The 25,833-nt window shown below is 38.9% G+C and overlaps 1 protein-coding gene across 5 annotated transcripts in view; it reads left to right on the top strand.

The window, feature by feature from the left end:
• The window catches only part of NEIL3 (nei like DNA glycosylase 3), a 389,514-nt gene that overhangs the window by 269,511 nt on the left and 94,170 nt on the right, over positions 1 to 25,833 (top strand). For all 5 annotated transcript variants that reach the window (XM_067022467.1, XM_067022468.1, XM_067022466.1 and 2 more), the window contains one exon: positions 21,768 to 21,902. The gene's annotated coding sequence lies outside the window, so the exon portion shown is untranslated. The remainder of the gene's footprint in view (positions 1 to 21,767; positions 21,903 to 25,833) is intronic.

The raw sequence follows: 25,833 nt of genomic DNA, 5'->3' as shown, positions 1-25,833 counted from the left end.
GTCTGCAAATGGTTCAGATTTGTGTCTCTTTGCACATGCGTGTGTGTATACGTGTGTGTGTTTATGTGTGTGGATGAACTGTGAGGATACAATAGTTTGTTATAATAGTATCAGTAGTTTGAAATTTTTCGCAATGAAGATTTGGAGAAGAGATGACAGATGTGCACACCGCCTGCATCCTATTCCCTTTCTTTCCCACCAGCGGCGTATGACAGTTCACGTTTGTAAATATAATGAGTATTGAGAAATGTCTCATCGTGGCTGTGACTGTACACTCCTACTCACAATGCATTTGAGCATACGTTTATGTTTCTTGGAGACATAAATTAGAATAGTCAGTCACTTTTTAGGACAGTTTGTCAATTGTATATTAAAATTTCAAATGTTCATATCCTCTGGCTGAGTAATTTCCCGCTCAGTATTTCCCTAGGAAAAAGGTTAACGAAGGTCCAAACAGAGGTGTGCATCTGGATGCTCACGGCAGTGTTGTTTGCAAAAGAGGGAAATTGCAACTACTATTATGTCCATCAACAGTGACATGGCAAAACAGCAACACCCGTACCGTGAATTCATGTGTACAGCCATGTTCCATTATTGTAGTAAAGACTGAGAGCTGATGACAAAATATACTAAATACTCCACATCTTGAATAAAGTCTTAAGCCGGTGAAGCCAACCATCTCTCTTCAAGACTTCTGGAGAAGGGTCAGAAGCTGCCCTAAGGCCTCTTCTACTGGGGCCATACCTCTCTCTCCACACTATTCTAAGAATATGCCTAGTAGATACAAGTGATGCCTAGACAAATGCACATAGTTTCCTTTATCAGGAGCACAGTGTTTCAGTCGTCAGCTTTTGCTTACCAAGGTGATGAAAAGATAGGGATTCCAGAGGACTCATATTTAAAGATAGAACATGCTTGTGAGGAGAGAGAACTGGAATTTTGTTCCCTAGCTGGAATTTCCTTAGTCAGAAAATATGTTAAACTATCCCTAAACTTTGAAGAAAGGAAGGGAGAACTGGAGAGAAGTAGCTTGGTAGAAGACCAGCGAGGACAGAGGAAGCCCAGACAGTCCCCTTGAGTTCCCAGTTGCTGAGGGATACAGAAGGTGGTTGCATAGGCACAATACCTGAGCTGGCCGTGATGATGCATTAAGAGTGACAGCTTTGCTAGGACTGGCACAGCGTGAGAGGGAAAGAGGCAGTCCCAGTGGAAGGATGCTTGTGAATGCCACCAGCGGGACAGGTAGAAGTGGTGAGCAAATCTCACGTGCAAACAAACCCCAATGCGTAGAGGAGCTACACAGACCTCTCAAGAGCATGACACCAGCAGGAGGTCCATATACGAAGATTATAAAGCAGTGCAGCCCACCAATAAGAGAATTGCTACTTCAGAGAGTTAAGTAAAGAGACGTTTGCTCGTTTCCCTTTTGCTTCTCCCCACTCAAAAACACAAGAGGAGCTAGCCCACAGTAAACGTGGAAAAACCGAGCACAGTTCAAACCATATTGTCTCCAGCTTTGGGATTTTAGGAAGGCTGTAGTATTGCGGCCAAATGACCCTCCTGACTGCGTCTGAATTTTATATTTGGCAAAATGGCTGTAGACCAGTGAACTCACCTGGCTTCACAGCAAACTGAATCAGTTGCACTGATGCCACATAAACCACTAGGACCTGAAGAGACCCAGGCCCAGTACCTCAATCTCACCTCCCCATCTTCATCTTTAGAATCATCAAAGTCAAAGTCATCCGTCCTAAAAGAGGATACAAAGTACAATTGCTTCCTATATTTAATTACAGAAAAATTTAACTCTTCTGATTCTTCTGTCACAATAATACATGTTTTGGAAAATTGGCAGCAACATGAATAAAAACCTCTCAACTGGGAGCAAGAGATTCTAGCTTTTAATGCTAGTTATACAGTTTTGGGGAGAAAAGTACTTTAAGCTTCTTGGCCTCATAACCCATATCTTCAAAGATTCAGATTTGTCTAAATCAGTTATTCTTAAATATTTTGAGTCATGAACTGCAGTGAAAATCATTTGAGCCTTTATCACTACATTCTTGGAACACTGTGGACCTTCACACAAGAATTATGCTCAGACATACAAACTGAAAAACATTGTATGGTGTTTGAATAGGTTATGGACTCTCTGAAGCTGATCAGATTAAGAGCCTTTAGACAATCTGCTTGGTTTTTCTCATCTCCAATTCTTCACAATATTTATAACTTTTGAATCAATCAGAGAGTTTTCTTGGAGAAAAAAAAAAAAAGATTTCCATATAACGTAGAAATTGAATGATAAACCATTGAATAAAAGGATATGGTCAGCCCTAATCTTGAGTTGTAAGATTTCCATGGCTTAAGAATTATTGTAAAATTTGTTTCCAATGATCTTTTAGATCAGGAGTCGCTGAACTTTCGCTATAGATTGTAAATATTTTAGGTTTTCCAGCCGTATAATCTTCGCTGAAGTTACTCAACTCTGCCATTGTAGCACGAAAGCAGTCATTTTCAATATGTAAACAAGTGAGCACGGCTCTGTTCCAGTAAAACTCTACTTGCAAAAACACGCAGTGGGTGAGAATTGGCCCATAGATCGCTGGCCTGGTTTTTGGTGATCAAAGTTGTTTTTAATCTTCTCATTCAATTTTACCTAACATTCTTTTTAATATTTTGCCCTAAAATTAAGGCATAACAACATGAATAGTCTCTTTTTCTCCTAATATTGAGGTCTGACAATATCTACAATCCAAATTCCTTATTTTCACTATACAAGTGTAGAGTTGGGAAAAACTGCCAGAAGAATACATTTTTACTTAAAAATACTTGTTAGATAGGTTAGAGCTACAGATTCCAAGAATTTAATGATTTAATTTGTTAAGATTGCATCCAAATTTCCTTTATTCTTTGCTAAAAATACTTGTTAGATATGTTAGAGCTACAGATTCCAAGAATTTAATGATTTAATTTGTTAAGATTGCATCCAAATTTCCTTTATTCTTTGCTTCATGAAAGTATGTCAGCATAGACCATTACAGCAAGACATGTCTGTCAACTTAACTCATCAAAATTCATAGTTTAAAAAAAGCACAAATGGGTAGTCACCGCAAATTTCACAGCCAGATGTATTAGTAGTGAAGGGATTTGCTCTATTGCTTAGGCCTTTAAAAGTGGTAAGGAGACTTTCAGCAGCTTAGAGGAGAAAATACTCATTCAGGTAGCTCCTCTGTGTTTGAAATATTTTCCTTGGATAAAGGATGGAGGATAAATGGAAGCAATATTTTAAATACACAGCATTAAAAATCCCGCCAGATGTGACTGTACCTGCACTGGAGCCTGTACCATCAATCCAAGGAGTTAATTATTCTGTTTCTGTGCCTTATTTTTAATAAGGTAGTTTAGTCACACATCTCTCCATTGTGTGTACAAATTTAAGTTTTCATAATTCTGTCCTTAAGAAACACTGCATTCTTCCGAGAGTGAAGATTAATAACATAAATTAGATTATTTCGGTTTTCAGGGGATTTCACAGATTTAACACTCTGGTCCGTGAAAAATCCAAGATTCATTTCTTGGGGTTAGGAGTTGATGTCTTTTTTATATAGCACTTTTATACTGTCAATTAATTATTTTTATTTCGTACTTTAACCTGAGATAAATGTTTTGAACGCTAATTGAAACTCAGCTCTGGTTACTGCCAAGAAAAGCTGAAACCTTAAATCTTCATTTTCTTGTATATAGTTTTTTGTAATAGCAGTTTAAATAATGTCTTATGTAAAGTGTCTTGGATGAGAAAAAAATACCCTTGGTCTGCAGAAATTTTATGCTCAATATTATTTTTCCAGATCTCACAAATCTGCTCATTACTTTCCACTAACACTTTTTCCTTTTCTCCCTTCAAGAATTTAAACTGTAATTTCTCTGGGATCTTTCCCCAAAGCCCTAAATTTTATGATAAATCATCTCTCTTCCTGTTACTTTCAAGTTCCTAATTTTTATTTTTCCTTTTGTTACATTTTGCACCTCTGTTGCTCTCTGCAATATTGATTAGAAATAGAAAGTAAACAAAAACCAATACAGCTACTAGAGAAATTTATTGGCCTCCAATCTTTTGACTTTTCTGTTTGCTTTATTATCTTTTTTGTTAACGATCCTAATATTTCTTCTTCCTGTTTAGGTTTAGCTAATTCAACATTTCTTATTTCTCCAGTCTGTGAAAGCTCATGACTAGGTTTCTGAGATTAGCATTTTCTCTGTCTTCTACTAAAAAGTACTTCTTACTGACTGGTTGGTATTTGATTGCCCTGTCTGTTTCAAATTTGGGTTGCCTCACACTTGTCTGTCACAATAAAGCAACTTATATCTAGACACTCAAGGTAGCAATAAATGGCAACGCTCTCACGTATTTCAGGTGCAAAAATACTGAATCATTATGCTGTACACCCGAAACTTAACACAATATTATAGAGCAACTGTACTTCAATTTTAAAAACGTATATGACTCCACATTGGAGTGGAAGATTAAACTTCTATTTTTCCTATTTTTCTATTCCTTCAGTCCTTCTACTGATTGTTCAAAAGAGTAGAACCAGGAAGTCATGCAACAAATTTCATTCCACTTCTACCTTCTTCTTTTAGAAGAGCTTCTCTTCCAAAACAGGAAGAGAATGCATATCTGTGTGCCTGTACATATATCAGGTGATTTCATACATAGTCTAATTTTATATTTCCATATTACTTGCCCCATTTTACAGATAATAATGTCGAAGCTGAGTAGTTATTTTCCCAAGGTCATAAGTATAGTACGTAGTGGATCCATGATTTAAGCCCTCACAGGTCTGCCTTTAAAATACCACACTATTGCTAATACGTCTCTGTCTCCTTAAAGGGAAAGGTATTGCCTCACCTCTTATAACCATTTAAGAGAAAGGTCTAAATGCCTTCTTTATTATAAAGTTTGGGGACTTCGAAATGAATATCGCTCATATTATCTCTTTCACTGTTTTCTAACTTCCCCCCCGCAAAAAAAAGGCCAACATAATAAATTTATGGATAGCGATTTACTTATTTGTTAATCTGAGAAGCACTTATTGGACATCTACCTGATAATGACACCATGGAAGATACTGAGGAAACGTAAAGATGAAATATGGGCTCTGACTTGAACACATTGTTTTCCTTTGCCACTTCCCCCCAATTAAGAGTCTGTTTCCTCCTGTGTTAAATGAGCAAAGTTGAAACACTTACCTCATTTACTTTTTCTCAGGTAGTTGTTACTATTATCCCCACTTTTACTGATGAGAAAAGTAAGGCACAGAGACGTTAAGTGACTTTCCCAAGGTCATACAGCTAATCAGTGGTGGAACTGAGAGTTGAACCCAGGCCGTTCGGCTTCGCTGTGGGTTCTCAGCCACTGTGTTGTGCCGCCTGTGTGAACACCCACACGCACAACACTGGAAAGTGGGGCGACTCTGGCTTCCTTCAGTTCTGATGCAGATGGGGTACCAGCTCTCTTGTTACTCTGTTAGTGAGTCTCGGAGTTGTGGGTGCCACTCTTAAGAAAAGAGGTGAAATGTCCTATTTAGTCAAAGAAAACACAAGGACCTGGGAAAGTCGTCTTTCTCTTTAACCAGGTTTAAAGTGAAATAAATTTACCTACTTTTTAAAAAACTTTACAGTGGTAACAATAAATAACTCTGATCCCACAGAGCTGTTTTGAGAAACAAATTAGTTAATATAACCCCACAATGGCTTTAGCACAGAATAGTGTTTGTAAAATTTGAGACTGTTTCATACCATGTATAGCACCAATGCCTCCCAATGCCTCAAATCACTCTTAGAAACATGTTTTTAAATCCCTCAATCAGGAAAAAAATGTCCTTTGACACGGCTCATTGCATGATTTCATGAATATGACACCCAAAGTACAAGCAACAAAAGCCAAAACAAAGAATGAGACTATATCAAATTAAAAAGCTTCCGCAGTGCAGGACAAATGATCAACAAAATGAAAAGGCAACCTACAGAGAGGGAGAAAATATTTGTAAACCACACATCTGGTAAGGGGTTAATCTTCAAAAAAGTGTAAGGAACGCTCACAACTCAATAACAAATACTCCAATTTAAAAATGGGCAAAGGACCCGAATAGACATTTTTTTCCAAAGAAGATCTTCAAATGGCCAACAGGTACATGAAAAGTGTTCAACATCACTAATCGTCAGGGAAATGCAAACCCAAATCACAATAGATATCATCTCACGCCCATCAGAATGGCTGTGATCAAAAAGACAAAGGATAAGTACTGATGAGGATGTAGAGAAAAGAGAACTCTTGTACATTGTTGGTGGGAATGTAAACTAGTACAAGCACTATGGAGAACGGTATGGAGTTTCCTCAAAAAGTTAAAAATAGAACTACCATATGATCCAACAGTCCCCCTTCTGGGTATATATCGGAAGGAAATGATATCACTATCTCAAAGATATAGCTCCACCCTCATGTTCATAGCAATATATACAACAGCCAAGACAGGGATACAACCTAAGTGATCCATCATCACTGAAGATGAATACATAAAGAAAATGTGTTATATGTACGATGAGATATTATTTAGACGTAGAAAAGAAGGAAATATTGCCATGAATGGACCTTGAGGGTATTATGCTAAGTGAAATAGGTTAGACAGAGAAAGATAAATACCGCGCGATCTCATTTTTATGTGGAATCTTGAAAAATGCACTCATAGAAGCAGAGAACAGGTTGGTGGCTGCCAAGGGTGGGAGATAGGGTGGAAGGAAATAGGTCGAAGGTCATCAAAGGGTACAAACTTTCCATTATAAGATGAATAAGTCCTGGGCATGTAATGTACAGCATGGCGACGATAATTACCAATACAGTATTGTATATTTGAAATTTGCTAAGATAGTAGACCGTAAGAGTTCTCACCACAGCACCAAAAACAATGTAACTGTATTAGGTGTTGCCTGTTAATGAACCTTATTGTGATAATCATTTAGCAGCATATACATGTATCAAATCATTTTTTACACCTTAAACTTACACAGTGCTGTATGTCAATAATTCCTCAATGAAGCTGGGGGGAAATGAATTGCAACAACAGCAACAAAATAAAGAAATAAGACCCCCTAAGATTTTTGTTCAGATTTACCAAAAATACATGGTACTTGGACTGTGTCTGTTTGAAGAGTCTTGAAATGGGAGGTACATTAAAAAAAATCTCAGTTTATTCAACCTCTGAGTGAAAATAATCAAACTGGTAGTCTAAATTCTCAGGTCCCCAAATAAGATTTCATGCATTCAGCTGTCCAACGATGAATACTAATATAAAAACATTTGTATAGGTTCTCTTTGTCTGTGTTAAAGATATCAAGCCCTTCATTTTTTGCCTAAATTGCCACTGAGAAATTAGTGGGTTTTTTTTTTTTTTTTTTTTTTTTTTTTGCGGTACTCGGGCCTCTCACTGTTGTGGCCTCTCCCATTGCGGAGCACAGGCTCCGGACGCGCAGGCGCAGCGGCCACGGCTCACGAGCTTAGTTGCTCCGCGGCACGTGGGATCCTCCCGGACCGGGGCACGAACCCGTGTCTCCTGCATCGGCAGGCGGATTCTCAACCACTGCGCCACCAGGGAAGCCCGTGGGTTTTTATCCATCTCAGAATCAAGAAAACTCTTAGATTCAGCCCAAGGCTTATCTTGCCTGTTGTGTTTTGTTATTTAAAACAGCTCACCAAAGACAGCCCAATATTTTATACCAGTGCTTTTAAAAATGTATGAGAACGTGCTCGTATAGTATTGTCACAAATTTTAAGACACCATCCATCTTTAAGAATCATTCTCCTAAATCTGCACCAATGCTCTCAGGTCATTGTAAAACACGCATTTTCAGATTCACAGAATCTTAAAAGCTTCCAAAGAGTTTAAGCTTTGAAAGCTTTTTAAATGGTTTGTTGATCTAAAGCGCCTGTTGGGAAGGTCTAATTTATATCTCCCAGTTACGAGCGCATTGTCTGTAGTAATCTCTATTCTTCTGAAGTTTGACAACTTTATCTTCCACCATACTCAGCACCTTCATTTATTTCATCATTTCAGACATATTCTATCAAAGCTAAAAACCAAAAGAAATAAATAAAGGGGAAGGAGAGACACATTGTATACAAAAGTATAAGTATTTCTTTTATTCTTGATTTTAACTAAGGTATATGATATAAACTTTCTATCAAACATTGGAGTCAATGAGAAACTTCCTTGACTACAAGTAATCAAGTTTTTCTAAAATCTCAGCAGCTAATTTACCCTGAGTTTGACTTCAGATAAAGAACTGAACTGAGTTTGAATAAGCTACTTTATTTCAAGAAAATCAACAAATGAAAACTAATTATACCCCATTTCTCCCAGGAGGTAAAGAACTATCATCAAGATACAACTTAGTGTCAATGGATTCTATCCCCGGAGTAATGTTAGCTGTTATGGTTTTATTTCTCAATGTTTCATTTACTTTATATGCATTATATATGCATTTGAAATTATTTACACACTCTTATGTCATTAAACAAAACATAACTTGACAACAGGTAATACCTCTGGAATTAACTGTCCCATCCGTGTAAAGATAAAAATCAGTGACAACACAGACCTTGCAATACAATAATGAATATGACTTCAGAATTAATTATTTTTCTTTTTCCAGGCTATATTTGTTAGAGATTCACTAGAACACTGTTCTAGAATCTCTAATGGTTCAACGCATTGAATAGCGTTAAGAACTTTATCTTTAAGAAATGTCTGTCACCTGTGTGATGAAGCTCACATGATATACTCATGGAGTGTATGAAATATAAGGCCCAGTATATGTGTTAAAATGTTGATTACAGATAGGAGATTTTATGCCTTTCTCTGTCACATTTATAACATGTATCACAATTTAGGTTTATGTTGTTTCTGTTTTTGTAGTGGTTGTTTGCCTTTCCTTTCATTGGACTGTTAGCTCCATGAGATCACAATGATTTTGCTCCTCATTATGGCTCCTAGTGTTACATGGTAGCTGACATAGCCTGGGTTCCATTAATGCCTTTTGAGCGAAGAATAAAAAGGATCAGATGTTTGTCAGACGCATTTCTCATAGGTCAGTTGTGAAGCCAGCCCATTAGAACAACACCTCTGAGATATACCAAGAAAGAAAAAGTATGAGAAAACAGAGGATTAGGGTTTGTTCTTTTGTGATGCTGCACAGCTGTATGGTAATTTCACTACACTGTTCCCAAACCTCCTCCCAAGCAATGGTTACTATCTCTACCATTTTCACATGAACCCGAGAAATAAGTGGAGCTGGAGGTGCTGCAAGAGTCAGTGCGTCGTTGATACAAGCGGTAAAATGAGAATAACTAGACTACAACCAGACCATGGCCACATGGTTTGTTTTATGATCCAGTTGCATCAGTATTGTAAGACGATGAATTGTTTATCATTCGAATCTCCTCCCTCGGAATTAGTAGATTTTAACTGCTGTCATTTAATAAAACACTAATTATTGACTAGTCGTTTCCGATTAAACTCCAGGACATGACACCATGTCTGTGCAGCACCCTTGCACTAGTCCTGGATGTGGCTTTCAAACTGTCTTTAGCGAAGAAATCCCAGTTGGCACTATCTGGTCAGAGTTAGCACTGGAGCTGAAATCGATTTTTCCTCCTTGTACTGGCCACTCTCCATCTTATAATTTTATTGTCAGAGTTGGGGAACCGTGTTCTTTCCACTACAGTAAAATAGCTGGAATGACTCTCAGATAGTCAGCAGTAAACTAAAATCCATTTCAAATACTGGTGGAAAGCATACAGAAAGTGTGTCAGAAATGTGACAGAAGCAAATTTTAGAACATGTTTTATAATGTGGAAATTGGATCAAAATGTTAATGTTTATAAAACGTCTAGGCTAACATGTAATGTATATTAATCTTGAAATGCATGAAGAAATATTATGGGAGAGATTATAAAAAGAATACACCAGAAAAAATATATCTCAGTGGTAATGACTACTTAGTAAACTAATATTTTAGTGGGAAAAAAAGTCAGTGTGACCACAAATGAGTTGATTTCCTTACCTGGAATTTTAACAGGATTCCAGGGTAAGTATACAGAAAAAGTACCACAGGGAAAGTGCATTCATGGCCCAATTTTTTTAAAAAGCAATTCCAATCAACTAATTAAAAGCTGAAAATTTCCGGATGTCATTTATGTGGTTAGGTGGGGGTGGGGGGAGTTGTAATCTATAAATTAATCACAAAATTTTGTAATAATATGGAGAGGAACCACGAAACTATTTTGCACAACACAGACTGGAACATTACCTTTCTGTAAATGCAAAACATACAACTTACTTTAAGCTCTTCAGATGTCACGAATTCAATAAATATATGCTATAGAAGAATGAATGATCCAGTTAATGAGTGGATCATTCATTCTTCCAGCATATATTTACAGGAAGGTAATGTTCCAAATCTGAAACAATTTCAGTAATAGTAACTATCAGTAGTAAGATACTAAGCAGTGCCTTTTGAAAAAATAAATCAGATTTAATTAAACTTTTCAAAGAAAAAAGTGACACTTCACAATAAGTAAGAATGTAACTGATTATTTTTAGAACAATACTTTATTTTTTTTAAAAAGGTTCTATCTTTAAGTATTCCTTTTTGTTGAAAACAATATGGTACCACTGATGTACCATGATTATGTAATTTGTAAGCATCAGGGGAAGGTGAGTGAGGAGTCCGTGAGAACGCTGCACAATGTGCCATTTCTCTGTGAGTTTCAAAGTTTGTTTAAGGCTGCTCGTCACTTGTTTACCACTTAGAGCCGATCTCTATGAAGAAAATTTATCATGATGAAAGTCAGTTTTATCAAATACTGTGCAAAGAACAGATAAATGAGAACATTTCCAAAAGTGACTTAGCAATGCACTGAATAATGCAAACTGTGTGTGGGAGTCAACAGCTGAAGTCCTTCTAGAATGATCTCAACAGAAGAATAAATGTTGACCATTTTATTGGAAGAGTAGACATGAAACCAGCCATGTGTACATGAAAATGAAATAATTACTAAAGATAGCTAATGTTTATTGACTCTTATTTGCCGGGCGCATTAAATCGCCCAGAAATCTCATGAGTTAAATATCCGATTTGACCTCTACAGTCAAATCGCTTCCACAAGGTTACACAGCTAAGAGGCTAAACTGTGATTTTTTTTTTTTAATCCTGAACTGTGATTTCAAAACAGGGTGATGCAGCTCCAAGCCGTGCACTTGACCACAAGGCTGTGTGATATACCTTTAATCTCTGAGCTTTAAGTTTTTTCTGTAGCGGAATTGGTAGGTTTGCCTTTTCTCGCTTTCTGCGACTAGGAATGAACAGCAGCAGCATCTGTGAGTGGAGAAAGGCCTCCAGTTAATGGCTGCAGAGCAGTTTTTCTCTCCGAGAAGCCAGCAATGATTGCAACCTTGAGTTCATGGTCACCATACATTAACCCACTCAGCTAAATTGGTCAGAGGACTGATGTCACAGGTGTGCAGGGACAGCAACTCAACCTGTCTGAACAATGGGACCCTCTCAAGAAGTCATAAACTCCATCCAATATTAGAGGGCGCCATACTGAACCACATTAATACAAGCAGGGCAGCAGTCGTTCAGCAGACCAGGTTTTGTGTTTCATAACTGCGTTATTTGGAGCATGTATATAAAAACCTCAGTTAGCCCTAATTTCCAGTCCCTGCAATTTCTGAACTAGCATGTGAAGGTTTCTATAAATGTGGCCTATAATTATCATCTTAGGTTGTGCATCACTGCAATTATTCGTTAGTCATTAATGAGGAATCTGGGGGAAAGAAATACCTGGCCCTCATCACTACAGAAACACAACGTATAAAAATAGAAGGAAAACAGAACAAAGCTGAATATGAAATAACTATATCTTGTTCTACTACTTTAGCAACTTTAGCTTTCTTATAGGTAAGATTTGCTGAATGTGCCATAACAGTGTTGAATAATAACTTTCTAAATCTAAAATTTTGGCATTTGTTTCATATTCGTAAAATGAAAAGTGAGAGGGGGTTTCCAGTCCATAAAATAAGGGGGAAGGAAGAAATTAACATGGGAACTTAGCCAAAAGTGATCTGAACATTCCTGACCCATGGAACTAGAAAATCTTGAAAGGGCTAGGATAAATGGTACCTAGTGGTGACAGCCAGGCTGGCGAAGTCATCAGAGTACTAAGCCAAATGTTAATTCCCCAGTATTCCCACTGTTTGAATCTCTGATTGAGAGAGTGGAAGGGTCATTTCTGACTGTGGAGGGACTTTTTTCCTAGCAGTTTCTGCCAAAACTTCAAATAACCGTCACATGACTTCTGGTCAACATAATGAACTTGTGTGAACCTCAAAAAAACATTGCAAGTTTACTTCAGTTTGTGATTTTACTGAAAGTGATTTTTAAATAAGAAAGTACTTTCGAGCCTATGGAAATACACGATATGCATCATTGTTTCATTTTATTTTATAAAAAGTAGGATATTTGAAGAACTGAGAATCTGAGGTACTTTGACTGCAGTCTACTTTCTTCAGCTTTTATCAGATCGTTTGTGAAGATCGCCCTCCCCTCTCCTCACTCCCATCCCACCCCCAGCCCACCTCCACCCCAGTGACTCCAGAATCTCTGATTCAACGCCAATTAGCTCAGTGCCTGCGGGCAAGTCACTGAACACCTGTGGCCTCTGATTGGTTATCTGTAAAATGAGCATTTGTGAGTAGATAAGATTCTAATGCACAGTTCAGTTTTGAAAAAAATGATTGTGTATTTAAATTTCATGTTTACAGACAACAGGCATTGACATTTTAGGGTTTATGGGACTGTATTCCCTTACAATGTTGTATAAGTTTTGAACCTCAGCTTTATTTTTCTGTTATCTGAAATGGTTCAAAACGAATTCTACAGATAACGTGAGAGTGGCGTTAATCAGTTTACCCACCTCAAGAATTGCGGACAGAAAAATAAGTGTGAATATTAAGCTGAAAATTGGAAGTGCCAGGAGATAGTGATCACTTCATGTGTGTCTAGCTGCCCAGTTGTATACCATTCTGTATGTTTAGAAAGACCTTTTCCTAGAGCCCTTTTGTGGGCGTTAAACACATAATTGACTAAGCTTTGTCATAAGACAAGAAAAAAGAAGCGGAGGAGGTATTTTATTTTTAATTGGATCACAAAGCGCTATTTATTAGCTACGCCTTTTAATGGCTCATGACATTTCATCAAACTAGGCCGCATACAAGACTCTTTGTCCTTCCTCCCTACCCCTTTCCATTTTTCTACAATCCTTTATCCTAACTGGCTATGAAAACACCTTCATATGACTGGACACAGATCTCAGAGTAAAAGGCAAACGCATTGAAAGGAGGATGAACGCTGTCACAGAGAGTGTTGGGGTCCTTTTTTGCAAAAGGCTGTGCTTTTCCTCCTTTTCTCAGGGTTAGGGCTTTGGGCCAGGGCTGTGGAGTTATGCGGTAAATGACATTTCCAGTATGTTTTACAACAGGCTTAAATTTTCAAATCTGATGAGGTGTGTCCAAGTCCTGATTCATGTGTCTGAGGTCTCCTTGGCCCCGAACAATTTTCACAGTCAGTGTCCTGAACGGTAGAATCGCAGAAGCCCACCACAGCTCAAGTAAACACTCTCTGCGTTTCTTCATGTAAATGTACGAGAACCTCCTTGATATTCTTTAGCATTTTCTATTTCGCAAGAGAGCAATACTTTACTTTTACCGATGGTGATTCTTTCATTTTTGAGTGAGAATAAAGGACTGATTTTACCATCTGTGAACAGTGACATATATACGTGGTACCAGGATGGCAGCCAAAGTTCACCGTAGTCATCTCTGCTCCTGGAAATTCTATCAGCGCGATGGCCTTTCCCACTTAGATACCTAAATATACTCTCAGATTTATCTGTGGCTCCCCTGCAAGGTAACTCATGTCTTTTAACTCTCTTAGTGGCATTGAGCCCACCGGCACTCTTTAAGTCAGTCGGTGGTCAGCATGGAGTCATGTTGAAGGTCTGTCTTTCCTCAGTGGTTCGTAGCACTGCTCATCAAGCCCTGACACCTTTCCTCAGGATGCCTTCATGTCTTCTCCAGATTTCTTTTCCGGCTACCGTGTGAGTTCAAACCCTAGGATCACCACTGAGGTCCCAGCACGCCAGTCTATCCATCTATTGATGAAATATTGCTAGTAAAATGTAACGGAGCTAAGCAGGGGGAAAGGTAAAGAATATGTTAGTTTGAGAGATATGAAGAGAAAGGGGAAAGGATGGAGATAGCAAAAGATGGAAAGAGAAATAAAAACAGAGATGGGGTCGATAAGGGACACGGGTATGGTACAGATACAGATTGGGTAGAGGGTTTTTCAACAGCTTGGTACCTACAAAGTTGTAGCAGTATAGCTGATAAGAGAGAACTTTATTCTTTCAAAGAGAGCACTAATAATGACAGCTTGAAGGTGACTGGGGAAGGAATAGGTTCGAAGAGGACCCCAAAGCCTTCTGGAAGAGATCGAAACTGTCTTCTGAAAGGCAGTTTTCATGTAAGTTGGGATGGATGGAGAGGACCCTCTCCAACACCTGGAGGTAAAGAAGCAAGAAGCAAGGACAGTGAAGAGCAACAGATTCCTAAGATAAAATCCCTGTGAAAATCCGAGTCAGGGCGACAGTGATGGCCCCTGAGCCTAGCATGAGGTGGCGACAGATGCTGTTTCTGGGTTAGTGACACAGTTGACTGTGGCCCAGACTCAGACCTCTGAGCTGCAGACTTTGAACCACTGAAAGTGGTCGTGCCCGTGACCAAACTCAGATCACATAAGCATGACTACTGGGAACCCCAGTCTCTTTGGCAAGGAGAGACAATACAGGCAAATTAACACCAAGAAAGAGGCATTCTTCTTCCCCTGCTGAGAACCCATAGCCAGGCCTTCAGTAGAAGGCAGCTCCTCACCTGTCTGCAGGAACATTATTCCAGGGCCACATAGCCTCACCTGCCACAGGGCCCATGTCAGACCTGTGAGTCCTAGCAGCAGGGCCAGGGGTCATCTCACTGGGAGTAGCCCATTCAGTGGATAGACCTTTCTTTCTTTCTTTCTCTTTCTTTCTTTCTTTCTCTCCTTCCTTCCTTCCTTCCTTCTTTCTCTTTCTTTCCTTCTTTCTTTCTTTCTTTCTTTCTCTCCTTTCTTTCTTTTCTTCCTCCCTTCCTTCCTCTTCTTTCTTTCTTTCTTTCTTTCTTTCTTTCTTTCTTTCTTTCTTTCTTTCTTTCTTTCTTTCTTTCTTTCTTTCTTTCTTTCTTTCTTTCTTTCTTTCTTTCTTTCTTTCTTTCTTTCTTTCTTTCTTTCTTTCTTTCTCTCCTTTCTCTCCTTTCTCTCCTTCCCTCCTTCCTGTGTAAGACAATAGCAATCAGGACTGATTGCCTGGGAATCAGAGGAAGCTTTAGGTTAGGAAGTTCACAGACTGCCTGCTCACAGTAGATCTTAAAGAAACTCGGCTGTGTATTTCAGGACCTACCTGTGCCAATGTTCACACCCAAGCTGTTAAAAGGGACCATTTTACTTACAAAGAAAATGCTAAAACCCAGCAGGGAAACTGTCTCCTGAAACAACGGGCATTTTGCAAATCCCTTAACTTTTTAAAGCTGTCAAAACTGTTCAGGTGGGAGGACCTGAGTCTCTTCTTACCTAAACTCCAACGATGGGTAGTCTGAAAGTTTGTGTCTGCAAGGGAGGGACTCTAACCTGTGACTCTGATTTTTTAAAGTCATTACCAGATAATAAACCTGGCTTTCTCTTTTCTTTACAACCCCCTGATCAAGAAGAATTAGATATTTTCGGAAAACCTCCAAAGAAACAAGATATTCCCAGCAGTTTACTTGAACAAATGGCTTCGGTTGAGCATAATAATCTCTTAAATATCACTTTTAAATCCTTGTCAAAGAGAGCAAGTCAGCTCCATTCAGACTTGCCCGAGCTGTATGGGGCTCAGCTGCTACTGTTTAACCAAATTCAGAGGCCAGTGTGATGAATCTGCAGGGACCACAGGGCAGGAAGAGAGATTAACTTGGCTGGCAAAGCTGGCAGGCTGAAACTGTCTTCTTTTTGTGCTTTAAAAACGTCTGTGTTGCTCATCAACAGACGAATGGATAAAGAAGATGTGGCACATATATACAATGGAATATTACTCAGCCAGGAAAAGGAACGAAATTGGGTCATTTGTAGAGATGTGGATGGATCTAGAGACTCTCATACAGAGTGCAGTAAGTCAGAAAGAGAAAAACAAATATCGTATATTAACGCATACATGTGCAACCTAGAAAAATGGTACAGATGAACCAGTTTGCAGGACAGAAATAGAGACACAGATGTAGAGAACAAACATATGGACACCAAGCGGGAAAAGCGGCAGAGGTGGGGGTGGGATGAACTGGGAGATTAGGATTGACATATACACACTAATATGTATAAAGTAGGTAATGAATAAGAACCTGCTGTATAAAAAATAAATTAAATTAAATTTTTTAAAAGTCTGTGTAAAAAATGTTTTGTTCATCATTCTCTCCTAGCCATTTATGATGCACATTTATATGCCTTAAATTCTTTTTAAAAAATTATAACTAATCTATTCTATAAGTTAATCAAATATGAAATTGAAGCCAACACAGTATGTAGGAGGAACAGAAAGTCAAGTTTTATAAAAGTTATGACGGGAGTGAACTATAGCCAAACAAAAATACGATTTTTAGAAGAAATGGCATGAGAAACAAGAACATAACACACATCTATGAAGGGTATTTCTTTCTCATTATTGAGACTCCTATTTGCAGTTCTTTCTCCATGTCAATACCAATAATACTTATTATATTATTGCAAAATTACAAAAGTCACCTCTCTTATAAAATAAAGTCAAAAATTGCAACCGCAAAGTTTGATGTGTTACAAGATGTGTGACAAAACACATTCAACAATAACCAGTAAAGTGCTGGAAATCCAAAGGATGTGAGTTGTATTATATGGCACTGAGTCTGGGATTTAGAAGTTATTTTGTGCTTATTTGTTGTTGGTCTCCAGAGGGTATGTTTCATGTAGTTCTTCCTTTTTACCCAGAATGTAGTTTTGCTTGGGTGGTGACCATGAGAGAATAATGTCTCTGTGGGAAGAGTGCTTGTGTGGTTTTCACTGTAATTTGATCAATATCATTAAACAGTTTGTCTGAAAGCTATTCATATAAAAATAAACAACTCTTCAGTAGCTGTTCTTCCAATGCTCAGAGAAGTGAACAATTTATACTCAGGGGAGAAAGTGTATTGACTACAAAAAAATGCATCGACTAATAACAAATTTTCTCCCAAAACATTTGTCTTTCCGGGATTCCTTCCACCCCCATCATTTGAAGCATCAGAAAAAAACAGACAGTGAAACAATTTTCACCTAATGGTTCGAATAAAAATAAAAACTTGTGTTCATCATGCGGGAAAACAGGGGGAGATTCAAGCAGGATTATACTTGGCTTTAGGTCGGCAGGATAATCCAGGCTGTGATTATGTGTCGGGCGTTGACAAGTAGTCCTGGGGCGCTTACTCTGTTTGACCCTAGACTCACCTTTATAATTCTCAGCCCTGGATATTAGAAACTGGGGTTTCATATTGACTCTTGCTTTTTTCTCTCTCTACCTCATTCAACCATCAATTCTAATTTCACCTCTCAACTGTTTCTCACGTGCGTTTCTTCTTTTCTGTATCTCCTAGTTCAGGTCCCACCATCATTTACCTGAACTACTTCAGTGGCCTCTTCTACATCTATTCCCATCTAGAATCTTATCACCCTCTAATTCATCTTCCAAACAGGCACTAGATGACAAATAAAATGCAAATGCCACAGTGTCCAAGTACCCTTGTTTGAGACACCAGAATGACACATGGTGTATAGGACTTTGGTGATGCAGCCCATGTCTTTGTGTCTTGCTTACTCTAGGTCTCAAACATGAATCAGTTTGAAAGTATTTACATTGTGCCATCCCTTAGAGTAGCTCCAGAATTTAGCATAGTGCCTTCAGCATAAGAGGAACTTAATGAATACTGTGTGTCCTAAATATTTCTTGAATAAATTGACCACTGACACCATTCAGCCCAAGTCAGGATCTTGTCTGGATGCTGGAACAGCTTCCTAACTCTTCTGCCAGCACCCAGCTCTTCTTCCTTGCCTTGTTAAATGCTACCGATTGCTTAGGTCTCAGTTTAAACATTGATTTCTTAGTGTGGCAGTCCCCGACCCTCTTGACTGGGTTAAGTTATTTTTCCCTGCGTCACCATAGCATTGCTGTATAGCACCCGTCACACTTGTAATTACGTGTTTAATGTCTGTAACTTCCTCAGCGAGGCTCTCCCTAATCCCCTTGACAAGGGGAAGTATCGGTATTAAACGTTCTGCTAGGTCATCGTACTTCTCCTTAACATGCATCACAGTTCAATAAGTATTTGTTGAGTTGAATTGAAAATATATCTCTAGTCCTCAAGGAATGTTGAGGTTTGGCTCTAGCAGTTCCTGTATATTCCTAGCTAACTCTTTCTCATTGTAAAGTCTCAACTGTCAGCAACTCAAGGAACCTTTGCTAATCAAAGTTCACACCACTTCCAGCTAGATTACACCTCTGTTCTCAGTACTCACGTAATACATCATGCACATTTCCGTCATTGCACTTACTAGAATGTATTACAGTGATTTATTTATGGTTTGGTTTCGTCTTATTAGACAGTAGTTTCTTTGAGATTGGGTTAGATGCCTTGTTCATGTTTTATATGCCAAGGGTACAGGGACCAAGACACATACACACTCAGTGACTAGTGAATGAACGGACGGATGAATGAATAAATGGAAAATAGGAACTATATAAACTCTTGCTTCTAAGTAATATATCGTCTCTAATGGGAAGGCAGGATATCTCAGTGGCAAACCTGTATGGACTGAAGAACTAGGGCCCTCTTGGGCACTCCTCAGATGCCCACACCCTAGACCTTGACATTTTATGGACACAATCCCGGCTGAAATTGTGTTTAAGACCTTTATAAAATCAGTGATCAAAAGATAATTTAAACTGAATTATAAAGAATACATAAAATTGTTTTAATCCTCAATTTGTAGGCTAAGAATTATACCCATTAGATATATACGTAGGTATATAGGTATATATTCTACCTGTGGCAGGTAATAATGGTCCTCCAAAGATGCTGACACACGAATCCCCAGTGAACATGGTACTTTATATAGCGAAAGGGATTTTGCAGATGTGGTTAAGGTAAGGATCTTGAGACGGGAGATTATCCTGGGTATGTGGCTGGACCCAATGGAATCACAAGGAACCTTACGTAAGGGAGTCGAGAGTGTCAGTCAGAGGGAGATGGGCAGGTGCTACACGGCTGGCTTTGAAGATGGAGGAAGGGCCAGGAGCCAATGAAGGCAAGAGCCTCTGTCAGCTTGAAAAGACAAGGAAATACGTCCTCCCTGAGAGCCTCCAGAGAGAACACAGCCTGGCTAACACGTCGATTTTAGCCCAGTGACACTTCTGACCTATAGAGCTATAAATCCGTGGTTTTTTTTTTTTTTTTTTTTTTTTTTTTTGGTACGCGGGCCTCTCACTGTTGTGGCCTCTCCCGTCGCGGAGCACAGGCTCCGGACGCGCAGGCGCAGCGGCCATGGCTCACGGGCCCAGCCGCTCCGCAGCATGTGGGATCTTCCCGGACCCGGGCACGAACCCGTGTCTCCTGCATCGGCAGGTGGATTCTCAACCACTGCGCCACCAGGGAAGCCCCCCGTGTTGTTTTCAGAGGTAAATTTTAGATAATTTGCTACTGCAGCAATAAAATAGTATATGTATTTTACATGTGTATGACATGGATTTGTATCTCTATTGTATTGGCTAGTGCTCCAGGACTGTTGCCTGTGCTTTGAGTAAGAGTCTAGAGGGAGAGACAGACAATAACGAACATACACAAATCATCACACATGTACAACTGTGGCAGGTGCTGAGGAGAAATACAGCCACCGGTACGTTAACACCCAGGCTTCCCTTGTCAAGAGGACTGGGGGCTGAATTGACACACACACACACACACACACACACACACACACACTTTTCCCAAGGGTCCAAAGTTATAGATACAGAGTTGGCCATGTGTTTATATTTCAAGAGGATTTGTATCATGTATATAAATCCAAACAATCATTGTCTAGAACAGGAGGAAGAGCAGGGGAATTTTTGCATATGCCACTTTATTTGTCACTATCCCTTGCTCATGTCTGTATTGTCAGTGTACAACTGGAGAGGATTTAAACATGTTTTCAAAAAAAAAATTTGTAATAGAAACTTCAAAAATAAATTTTCTGGACCTAGGAGAATCCTGTGAGATTTTAGCAAGTTGGAATGTTTTCCTATTTTATATGAAACATCCCCCAAATCCTCATATATTGCCCCCTACGTCAGAATACTTTGCTAATGAATACAGTTAATCTCCTTTCCATCTAAGATATTTTATTTTGAAATCATCAAAATTTTTCTGGTTATGTCTTTTATAAGACTTAAAAATACATTTCTTTACCTTCTTTACTCATTTTAAGGTAACACTGTTTCAAAAACAGCAATGATTACCTTAATTAACAGGTATTTCCCTGTTATATCTAAACGATCATGATCGCTTTTATTGTAAGAAATAAAACCGTCTTCCTCACTGACAGACAGTCACATTTTTCCAGAAAAAGATGACCCCCAATTCTGCATAATTATATGGTATAGATTAAAGATAAAACTCAGATTAAAGATTAAAGATAAAACTCAGACTGTTTACATATTTGTTAGTTGGATGTGCAAATAAAAATGAAATATACTTAAAATCACAACCACGTGATGATGGGGTGTGGGTTAGTGTTGTTTTTATTGGCATAATTGATTCCTTGTTGTGTAACAAGAAGTGTGCAGAAGATTTGTTTGAACCATTTATCATAACTTGCATCACATGTTATTTTTAATATGCTCTTTCAGGAGTGTGGTGAAGACCACAGAAGACAAATATCAGAAGTGGGTTTTTTCATAGTTTTCTCAGAAAAGGAATTAGTATTTGAAATATTTGTCTTTTAAAATATGTTGGTATTTTAGCTCAGAAAGTCTCAGGTTAATCTTATTTTCCCCCCATGGGTTTATGATAAAAAGAGAGATAACTATCTTGATAGTTTTTTTGGTTTTATAACAATGGGATTTATATTCCGAAATTAAATTAAGGAAGAAACAGCCTGTAAAGGATTTAATCTAGAGAAATGAATGAAAGAAATGAAATTCAACTTAAATAGTTGAATATCTAAGTCTAATAGTTAAGTATCTAAGTCTAATCATCCTTCTAACATAGATCTCTTAAGGATAGGACCACATAAATAATTCTCACAATATCCATTTGTAACGACTATATTTCAGTAGGATTATTAAGATTTAAGATATTCCCATGGTAGTCTAAACAAATTATTAAAAAATATAACATTCCAGAGATGAAGAATATATCAGCATTCCCCAACAGTGTTATATCTTATTAAATATTTTCATTAAGTATTAATAGATGATATGAAAATATGTTGTGTCAAATACGTCTGAGAAATTCTTGATATAAAATATTGATTAGATGTTTTTACTACAGGACTTATTGGAGCCTTAAAGTGTTAATTAGTGCAGTGAATTTCCAACAAACAGAAGAGATGATAACATGCACTGCTTCATCAGCTAAGAAAAGCAGTCCTGGCTCTCTTCACTCCATAATCCTGACCTGCTTCAGGTAAGGGGTTCTAAGTTGAAATGGCGTCATTCTCAAGTTCTCTGGGAAGATCTGTTAGTTTTCTTTTCTCTTCCTACCAGGAGTTCTAGGTGCAGAGAACATGCGTTGACTTGTGGATCAAAACTAAAATTAACTTTTTAGTGACTTGTGAACCTACCCTCAGCATTCATTCATCCTTACGTGCAAGTAACCCCTGATTTTTAGAGGAATCTAACTGTTTTTTGGTTTTTTTTCTGCGGTACGCGGGCCTCTCGCTGTTGTGGCCTCTCCCGCTGCGGAGCACAGGCTCCGGATGCGCAGGCTCAGCGGCCACGGCTCACAGGCTCAGCCGCCCCACGGCACGTGGGATCCTCCGGGACCGGGGCACGAACCCGCGTCCCCCGGGTCGGCAGGCGGACTCGCAACCGCTGCCCACCAGGGAAGCCCGAGTCTTCCTGTTTTGACCGCCTCTTATTCACATTGGTGCGGGAGGATTCCCTTATGGGGATGGCCGAACACAGGACACCCGGCGCTGGTCAGAGGAGGTGGACAACAGTTTCTTAGTCCCGTATACACACGACGGGTGGGGGGGGGGGGGACACAGCAGGCCGCACAGGACCACGTGGAGGCCGCACCCGGGAACAGAGTGAACAGCCCGGGACGGCGCACGACAGGCTTCGTGGCTTTGTAGTATCAAGAGGGTGGAGTGCCCCTCGCTCCCGCAGAAGGATGTGGTTAACTTGTTTGAACAAGTCCACAGGCTGGTCGGGAACTGAAATCCGTGACTCAGGGATAAGCAGGAACTGTACGTGGTCCTCTCGAGAGGAGGGTGGTTTGGCTAGGTGACCTTCTCTGCAGAGCAGAGTGTGGACAGGACCTCGTGGTCCAGCTGTTCAAGGCCCACCTGGCTTCAGACGTGCGGGCAGCACATTATATTGGGTATAATTGAGACCCTGCACCTCACTCCCCTTCCATCCAGACTCAGCGCACATGGTTTAGGTAAGGCTCATGCAGCCCCTGGAACCAGACAAGAGCTTGTGACCAAGTTTAAATTTATCACAGCCCCCATCCCCAGAGATTAATTCAGGGATGAGTTGATCACCCAGCTCAGGCCAATGACAGTCAAGCTAAGGAGTTTTTCATGGGACTTTGGAGAGAGAAACGTGCTAGTTTTGAGTGCAGTTGCCACCAGTAAGAGTGATGAGAGCTGCGTGCTCCCCGAGACCCTGATGCAGAGCCTGAGAATGAAGCCAGCGCAGACAAAGCAGGGCCTAGAAACGGGAATGGAATAGTCTGCTGGCCTCACCTGGTCTGCATCCAGTCACACTGGACGCCTCTCGACTGCTGGCCTTTCTAGGCACGTGAAACATTCCTTTTGCAGTTTTGACTAAGCAGGTTTGAGTTGACTTTTGTCACTTACAACTTTAGTAGTTCTGATTGATACATGAACTAATTTGAATGAATGCCTGTCCGGCTGTACTGAATGGTTTTGTGAAGAACGACTTTACAGTGTTACCCCTGGCAATACTTTAGAACTCTGCAATGTCCCCACTCATGACCCAGACTCAACCACGGCTCCCTTTCAAAGTGACCTCATTGGATAGCTCTTCTTGCAATGTTACCGTTAAATGAGCTTGATCAGCATTTCCACTCCGGCGCAATAAACGATCTCTGACGACCATGTACCCAAAAACAACACAATGAAAAAGAAATGAAAGCTAATCACTATCATGTCATGATCTATATTAGGAGACAGAAATTGATTTGATCGATTCCGAGCCAATTAGTAGATCTCAATATATTTATAATTTGACCAAATATTATAAAATATCATAAAGAACCCTCATCTTAATAGTATGAAATTAGAAATTAATTTATGTTGGCACTTTCTGTTAATAAAGAAGGACACGTAAAAGTGAAGAGCAAATAAATGTGATAACTATTGCTGGACAAATAACCTGGAAACATAAGTAAATCAAACATTAGAACTTGTAACTTCCAATGTTTTCTCAAGGAAAACATTCAAGGAAATATCAACAACATTTACACACTCTTTCATATTTTCATCCAGATAAATCCTGCAGCGTGTAGCCACTCAGCAGTGATTTGAAGCAGCAGGGTTGCTCTTTTTACATTTGCTTGATGAGAAACTGTTGAAATACTCACAACTACACTTATTAAGTAGAAGAAATGGCGGCGCGTGCTGCCTAGCTCCCAATGTTGACAAGGGACAGAGGCGCAGGCGGCAAACGCTTTCAAAATGCCAAGTCGTACGCGGAAAAAAAAAAAGAATAAATGAAGCCAGGTTTCTGGTATCTTGTCATACATCCTCCTAATCTACATTTGCTTATCTATCACAAATATATTTCATAAATATAAAAGGAAAATATGCTATCAGAGAGCAGTTGAGATTAACTTGAATTTAGAGAATCACATTATCCGTCATGGGGTGATACGAAGCCTCAGGGCATGAATTAGTCGTTCATGACCATTTGCCTCTGGTGACTTGAGCACAGAGGCAGTAACAACATATGTAATGTATTTATCTGCCAATTTAGTCATTTACTTGATGGATATGAGAGAATTTCAAAGGAAGATTATAACGATACTGGCATACACTTTTCCAGTGTACCAGAAGATGTGCAATAAACACAGCACATAAAACTTTTAAAATACATTGAAAGTACCAGAAGGCTAATTCATTAATAGCACTATAAAAGTGTCTCAAGGAGGAGAGGAACGTAATTTCTTTAACATGCCCTGTATGGGTGCAGCAACATACCTACGGTCATCCGCAGAGCTACAGTACAAAGGAGGTCACCTCAAAACATTCCAAATGAGCGTCTACCTTCATTTCTCTCACTTCAGGCATTTGAGACCCCGAAGGTGGAGGTTAAATAGGCTGAGGTGAAGAGTTGTGATGGTAAAAGGAGTGCCTTATACCCCATCAAACCCAGTCACAATCAACCAATCTTGGGATTTTTTTTTTCTTTCCAGAATGGGATTTTCACAAAACATATGAGACCTTTTTATCTTTTTTCTTTGAGCTGAAATGTGAATCTATGGTGTAATATCCAGTAGGCATGTTTTAGAAAATCCTCTGGTTTCATGAACTTTAAACCAGTATTTATAAGATAATATGTAAAGTAAAAATGTCCCTGCTGCATGAAACTGGATTGTTTCAAGTATAGAGCTGATGAGAAGGTATGCTTGGATCACTATATTTTTATTAAAATTTATATACAATAGAAAAGAGTCAGCATCTTAATAGTAATACTGCATTCCTTCAATTGCTCTGAAAAGAATTTAACTTTATACTTTTATTATCGATAAGATTTACACACTTAATTCTCTTGGATTAACCATTATATTTTTCACAAGTAAAGCTATTGTCAACCTGGAATCAGAGCCAAGAGTCTTTCTGTATTTAAATGTAGAACAGTATTACTATAGTACAAATAAATGGCTTCCACCCAGCTTAATTATGTTCAAGCTGCAAAAAAATGCATATGTTGTATCTATGGATTTGCAAATACAAAGCAGGGGCTCCCTCTACGTAACCGTCGGTGCATTGCTTTTGTCTTTTAGTTTTTATAGCACAGATACTAAAGCCAAATTCTCTTTAAAATCAGAAGTTGATCATTGCACCATGAGGCTGATTACATGTAATAACATGATATTTCCTAACCACTCAGTAAATTTGAAATGACAGTAGTCGCATTAGTACATGTATTTTGTAGAAAATAATCTACTGTTAGGCCACAATGGAAAAGATGTATGAAAATATTAAAATTGTAATTGCAAATGAAAAAAATATAGCCAAGTTACTAAGCTGAAGACACATTGAAAGTATCACCAGCTATGCAGTCTTCATGTTGCATTTTGGACCACTGAAGAGATAGAATGCAAAAAGATTCTGAATGTGTTCTAAGAATAAGAAGGGTACATTGGT

Source organism: Kogia breviceps, chromosome 20, assembly GCF_026419965.1.
Source record: "Kogia breviceps isolate mKogBre1 chromosome 20, mKogBre1 haplotype 1, whole genome shotgun sequence".
Taxonomy (NCBI): domain Eukaryota; kingdom Metazoa; phylum Chordata; class Mammalia; order Artiodactyla; family Physeteridae; genus Kogia; species Kogia breviceps.
The sequence above is the reverse complement of the archived record's forward strand: the minus strand, read 5'-3'. Positions and strand labels throughout refer to the sequence as shown.